Genomic DNA, 7,074 nt, shown 5'->3' with positions numbered 1-7,074 from the left:
TTCCGCACCTAAATACCTGGTGAGTGCAGGGGGGTCCGCACCTAGACACCTGGTGAGTGCAGGGGGCTCCGCACCTAGACACCTGGTGAGTGCAGGGGGGTCCGCACCTAAATACCTGGTGAGTGCAGGGGGCTCCGCACCTAGACACCTGGTGAGTGCAGGGGGGTCCGCACCTAGACACCTGGTGAGTGCAGGGGGGTCCGCACCTAAATACCTGGTGAGTGCAGGGGGCTCCGCACCTAGACACCTGGTGAGTGCAGGGGGGTCCGCACCTAGACACCTGGTGAGTGCAGGGGGTCCGCACCTAAATACCTGGTGAGTGCAGGGGGCTCCGCACCTAGACACCTGGTGAGTGCAGGGGGGTCCGCACCTAGACACCTGGTGAGTGCAGGGGGGTCCGCACCTAAATACCTAGTGAGTGCAGGGGGCTCCGCACCTAGACACCTGGTGAGTGCAGGGGGGTCCGCACCTAGACACCTGGTGAGTGCAGGGGGGTCCGCACCTAAATACCTGGTGAGTGCAGGGGGGTCCGCACCTAGACACCTGGTGAGTGCAGGGGGGTCCGCACCTAAATACCTGGTGAGTGCAGGGGGCTCCGCACCTAGACACCTGGTGAGTGCAGGGGGTCCACACCTAAATACCTGGTGAGTGCAGGGGGTCCACACCTAGACACCTGGTGAGTGCAGGGAGGGGGTCCGCACCTAAATACCTGGTGAGTGCAGGGGGGTCCGCACCTAAATACCTGGTGAGTGCAGGGGAGTCCGCACCAAGACACCTGTGAGTGCAGGGGGCTCCGCACCTAGACACCTGGTGAGTGCAGGGGGGTCCGCACCTAAATACCTGGTGAGTGCAGGGGGGTCCGCACCTAAATACCTGGTGAGTGCAGGGGGGTCCGCACCTAAATACCTGGTGAGTGCAGGGGGGTCTGCACCTAATACCTGGTGAGTGCAGGGGGGTCCGCACCTAAATACCTGGTGAGTGCAGGGGGGTCCGCACCTAGACACCTGGTGAGTGCAGGGGGCTCCGCACCTAGACACCTGGTGAGTGCAAAGGGCTCCGCACCTAGACACCTGGTGAGTGCAGGGGGGTCCGCACCTAAATACCTGGTGAGTGCAGGGGGCTCCGCACCTAAATACCTGGTGAGTGCAGGGGGCTCCGCACCTAGACACCTGGTGAGTGCAGGGGGGTCCGCACCTAAATACCTGGTGAGTGCAGGGGGGTCCGCACCTAAATACCTGGTGAGTGCAGGGGGGTCCGCACCTAGACACCTGGTGAGTGCAGGGGGGTCCGCACCTAGACACCTGGTGAGTGCAGGGGGCTCCGCACCTAGACACCTGGTGAGTGCAGGGGGGTCCGCACCTAGACACCTGGTGAGTGCAGGGGGGTCCGCACCTAAATACCTGGTGAGTGCAGGGGGCTCCGCACCTAGACACCTGGTGAGTGCAGGGGGGTCCGCACCTAGACACCTGGTGAGTGCAGGGGGGTCCGCACCTAAATACCTGGTGAGTGCAGGGGGGTCCGCACCTAAATACCTGGTGAGTGCAGGGGGGTCCGCACCTAGACACCTGGTGAGTGCAGGGGGGTCCGCACCTAAATATCTGGTGAGTGCAGGGGGGTCCGCACCTAGACACCTGGTGAGTGCAGGGGGGTCCACACCTAGACACCTGGTGAGTGCAGGGGGGTCCGCACCTAAATACCTGGTGAGTGCAGGGGGCTCCGCACCTAAATACCTGGTGAGTGCAGGGGGGTCCGCACCTAAATACCTGGTGAGTGCAGGGGGCTCCGCACCTAAATACCTGGTGAGTGCAGGGGGGTCCGCACCTAGACACCTGGTGAGTGCAGGGGGGTCCGCACCTAGACACCTGGTGAGTGCAGGGGGGTCCACACCTAAATACCTGGTGAGTGCAGGGGGGTCCGCACCTAAATACCTGGTGAGTGCAGGGGGGTCCGCACCTAGACACCTGGTGAGTGCAGGGGGGTCCGCACCTAGACACCTGGTGAGTGCAGGGGGGTCCGCACCTAAATACCTGGTGAGTGCAGGGGGGTCCACACCTAAATACCTGGTGAGTGCAGGGGGGTCCGCACCTAAATACCTGGTGAGTGCAGGGGGCTCCGCACCTAAATACCTGGTGAGTGCAGGGGGGTCCGCACCTAGACACCTGGTGAGTGCAGGGGGGTCCACACCTAGACACCTGGTGAGTGCAGGGGGGTCCGCACCTAGACACCTGGTGAGTGCAGGGGGGTCCGCACCTAGACACCTGGTGAGTGCAGGGGGGTCCGCACCTAGACACCTGGTGAGTGCAGGGGGGTCCGCACCTAAATACCTGGTGAGTGCAGGGGGGTCCGCACCTAGACACCTGGTGAGTGCAGGGGGGTCCACACCTAGACACCTGGTGAGTGCAGGGGGGTCCGCACCTAGACACCTGGTGAGTGCAGGGGGGTCCGCACCTAAATACCTGGTGAGTGCAGGGGGCTCCGCACCTAAATACCTGGTGAGTGCAGGGGGGTCCGCACCTAAATACCTGGTGAGTGCAGGGGGGTCCGCACCTAAATACCTGGTGAGTGCAGGGGGCTCCGCACCTAAATACCTGGTGAGTGCAGGGGGGTCCGCACCTAGACACCTGGTGAGTGCAGGGGGGTCCGCACCTAGACACCTGGTGAGTGCAGGGGGGTCCGCACCTAGACACCTGGTGAGTGCAGGGGGGTCCGCACCTAGACACCTGGTGAGTGCAGGGGGGTCCGCACCTAGACACCTGGTGAGTGCAGGGGGGTCCGCACCTAAATACCTGGTGAGTGCAGGGGGGGTCCGCACCTAGACACCTGGTGAGTGCAGGGGGGTCCACACCTAGACACCTGGTGGGTGCAGGGGGGTCCGCACCTAGACACCTGGTGAGTGCAGGGGGGTCCACACCTAAATACCTGGTGAGTGCAGGGGGGTCCGCACCTAGACACCTGGTGAGTGCAGGGGGGTCCGCACCTAGACACCTGGTGAGTGCAGGGGGGTCCGCACCTAAATACCTGGTGAGTGCAGGGGGGTCCGCACCTAGACACCTGGTGAGTGCAGGGGGGTCCGCACCTAAATACCTGGTGAGTGCAGGGGGCTCCGCACCTAAATACCTGGTGAGTGCAGGGGGGTCCGCACCTAAATACCTGGTGAGTGCAGGGGGGTCCGCACCTAAATACCTGGTGAGTGCAGGGGGCTCCGCACCTAAATACCTGGTGAGTGCAGGGGGGTCCGCACCTAGACACCTGGTGAGTGCAGGGGGGTCCGCACCTAGACACCTGGTGAGTGCAGGGGGGTCCGCACCTAGACACCTGGTGAGTGCAGGGGGGTCCGCACCTAGACACCTGGTGAGTGCAGGGGGGTCCGCACCTAGACACCTGGTGAGTGCAGGGGGGTCCGCACCTAAATACCTGGTGAGTGCAGGGGGGTCCGCACCTAGACACCTGGTGAGTGCAGGGGGGTCCACACCTAGACACCTGGTGGGTGCAGGGGGGTCCGCACCTAGACACCTGGTGAGTGCAGGGGGGTCCACACCTAAATACCTGGTGAGTGCAGGGGGGTCCGCACCTAGACACCTGGTGAGTGCAGGGGGCTCCGCACCTAGACACCTGGTGAGTGCAGGGGGGTCCGCACCTAGACACCTGGTGAGTGCAGGGGGGTCCGCACCTAAATACCTGGTGAGTGCAGGGGGGTCCACACCTAGACACCTGGTGAGTGCAGGGGGGTCCGCACCTAGACAACTGGTGAGTGCAGGGGGGTCCGCACCTAAATACCTGGTGAGTGCAGGGGGGTCCACACCTAGACACCTGGTGAGTGCAGGGGGGTCCGCACCTAGACACCTGGTGAGTGCAGGGGGGTCCGCACCTAGACACCTGGTGAGTGCAGGGGGGTCCGCACCTAAATACCTGGTGAGTGCAGGGGGGTCCGCACCTAAATACCTGGTGAGTGCAGGGGGGTCCGCACCTAGACACCTGGTGAGTGCAGGGGGGTCCGCACCTAAATACCTGGTGAGTGCAGGGGGGTCCGCACCTAAATACCTGGTGAGTGCAGGGGGGTCCACACCTAAATACCTGGTGAGTGCAGGGGGGTCCACACCTAAATACCTGGTGAGTGCAGGGGGGTCCGCACCTAGACACCTGGTGAGTGCAGGGGGGTCCGCACCTAGACACCTGGTGAGTGCAGGGGGGTCCGCACCTAGACACCAGGTGAGTGCAGGGGGGTCCGCACCTAAATACCTGGTGAGTGCAGGGGGTCCGCACCTAGACACCTGGTGAGTGCAGGGGGGTCCGCACCTAGACACCTGGTGAGTGCAGGGGGGTCCGCACCTAGACACCTGGTGAGTGCAGGGGGGTCCGCACCTAAATACCTGGTGAGTGCAGGGGGGTCCGCACCTAGACACCTGGTGAGTGCAGGGGGGTCCGCACCTAGACACCTGGTGAGTGCAGGGGGGTCCGCACCTAGACACCTGGTGAGTGCAGGGGGGTCCGCACATAGACACCTGGTGAGTGCAGGGGGGTCCGCACCTAGACACCTGGTGAGTGCAGGGGGGTCCGCACCTAGACACCTGGTGAGTGCAGGGGGGTCCGCACCTAGACACCTGGTGAGTGCAGGGGGGTCCGCACCTAGACACCTGGTGAGTGCAGGGGGGTCCACACCTAAATACCTGGTGAGTGCAGGGGGGTCCACACCTAGACACCTGGTGAGTGCAGGGGGGTCCACACCTAGACACCTTGTGAGTGCAGGGGGGTCCGCACCTAGACACCTGGTGAGTGCAGGGGGGTCCACACCTAGACTCCTGGTGAGTGCAGGGGGGTCTGCACCTAAATACCTGGTGAGTGCAGGGGGGTCCGCACCTAAATACCTGGTGAGTGCAGGGGGTCCACACCTAGACACCTGGTGAGTGCAGGGGGGTCCGCACCTAAATACCTGGTGAGTGCAGGGGGGTCCGCACCTAGACACCTGGTGAGTGCAGGGGGTCCGCACCTAAATACCTGGTGAGTGCAGGGGGGTCCGCACCTAGACACCTGGTGAGTGCAGGGGGGTCCGCACCTAAACACCTGGCCAGTGCAGGGGGGTCCGCACCTAGACACCTGGTGAGTGCAGGGGGGTCCGCACCTAAATACCTGGTGAGTGCAGGGGGGTCCGCACCTAAATACCTGGTGAGTGCAGGGGGGTCCGCACCTAGACACCTGGTGAGTGCAGGGGGCTCCGCACCTAGACACCTGGTGAGTGCAGGGGGGTCCGCACCTAGACACCTGGTGAGTGCAGGGGGGTCCGCACCTAAATACCTGGTGAGTGCAGGGGGGTCCGCACCTAAATACCTGGTGAGTGCAGGGGGTCCACACCTAGACACCTGGTGAGTGCAGGGGGCTCCGCACCTAAATACCTGGTGAGTGCAGGGGGTCCACACCTAGACACCTGGTGAGTGCAGGGGGGTCCGCACCTAGACACCTGGTGAGTGCAGGGGGGTCCGCACCTAAATACCTGGTGAGTGCAGGGGGGTCCGCACCTAAATACCTGGTGAGTGCAGGGGGGTCCGCACCTAAATACCTGGTGAGTGCAGGGGGGTCTGCACCTAGACACCTGGTGAGTGCAGGGGGGTCCGCACCTAGACACCTGGTGAGTGCAGGGGGGTCCGCACCTAGACACCTGGTGAGTGCAGGGGGGTCCGCACCTAGACACCTGGTGAGTGCAGGGGGGTCCGCACCTAGACACCTGGTGAGTGCAGGGGGGTCCACACCTAGACACCTGGTGAGTGCAGGGGGGTCCGCACCTAAATACCTGGTGAGTGCAGGGGGGTCCACACCTAAATACCTGGTGAGTGCAGGGGGGTCCGCACCTAAATACCTGGTGAGTGCAGGGGGGTCCGCACCTAGACACCTGGTGAGTGCAGGGGGGTCCGCACCTAGACACCTGGTGAGTGCAGGGGGGTCCGCACCTAGACACCTGGTGAGTGAAGGGAGGGTCCGCACCTAGACACCTGGTGAGTGAAGGGGGGGCCGCACCTAGACACCTGGTGCGTGCAGGGGGGTCCACACCTAGACACCTGGTGAGTGCAGGGGGGTCTGCACCTAAATACCTGGTGAGTGCAGGGGGCTCCGCACCTAGACACCTGGTGAGTGCAGGGGGGTCCGCACCTAGACACCTGGTGAGTGCAGGGGGGTCCACACCTAGACACCTGGTGAGTGCAGGGGGGTCCGCACCTAGACACCTGGTGAGTGCAGGGGGGTCCGCACCTAGACACCTGGTGAGTGCAGGGGGGTCCGCACCTAGACACCTGGTGAGTGCAGGGGGGTCCGCACCTAGACACCTGGTGAGTGCAGGGGGGTCCACACCTAGACACCTGGTGAGTGCAGAGGAGGGGGGTCCGCACCTAAACCACTGGTGAGTGCAGGGGGGTCCACACCTAGACACCTGGTGAGTGCAGGGGGGTCCGCACCTAGACACCTGGTGAGTGCAGGGGGGTCCGCACCTAGACACCTGGTGAGTGCAGGGGGGTCCACACCTAGACACCTGGTGAGTGCAGAGGAGGGGGGTCCGCACCTAAACCACTGGTGAGTGCAGGGGGGTCCACACCTAGACACCTGGTGAGTGCAGGGGGGTCCGCACCTAGAACCCTGGTGAGTGCAGAGGAGGGGGGTCCGCACCTAGACACCTGGTGAGTGCAGGGGGCTCCGCATCTAAACCCCTTGTGAGTGCAGGGAGGGGGTCCGCACCTAGACCACTGGTGAGTGCAGGGGGTCCGCACCTAAATACCTGGTGAGTGCAGGGGAGGGGGGTCCGCACCTAGACACCTGGTGAGTGCAGAGGGGTCCGCACCTAGACACCTGGTGAGTGCAGGGAGGGGGTCCGCACCTAGACCACTGGTGAGTGCAGGGGGTCCGCACCTAGAACCCTGGTGAGTGCAGGGGGGTCCACACCTAAATACCTGGTGAGTGCAGGGGGGTCCGCACCTAGACACCTGGTGAGTGCAGGGGGCTCCGCACCTAGACACCTGGTGAGTGCAGGGAGGGGGTCCGCACCTAGACCACTGGTGAGTGCAGGGGGTCCGCACCTAGAACCCTGGTGAG

Source organism: Leptodactylus fuscus, chromosome 10 (assembly GCF_031893055.1).
Source record: "Leptodactylus fuscus isolate aLepFus1 chromosome 10, aLepFus1.hap2, whole genome shotgun sequence".
Lineage (NCBI taxonomy): Eukaryota > Metazoa > Chordata > Amphibia > Anura > Leptodactylidae > Leptodactylus > Leptodactylus fuscus.
The sequence above is the reverse complement of the archived record's forward strand: the minus strand, read 5'-3'. Positions refer to the sequence as shown.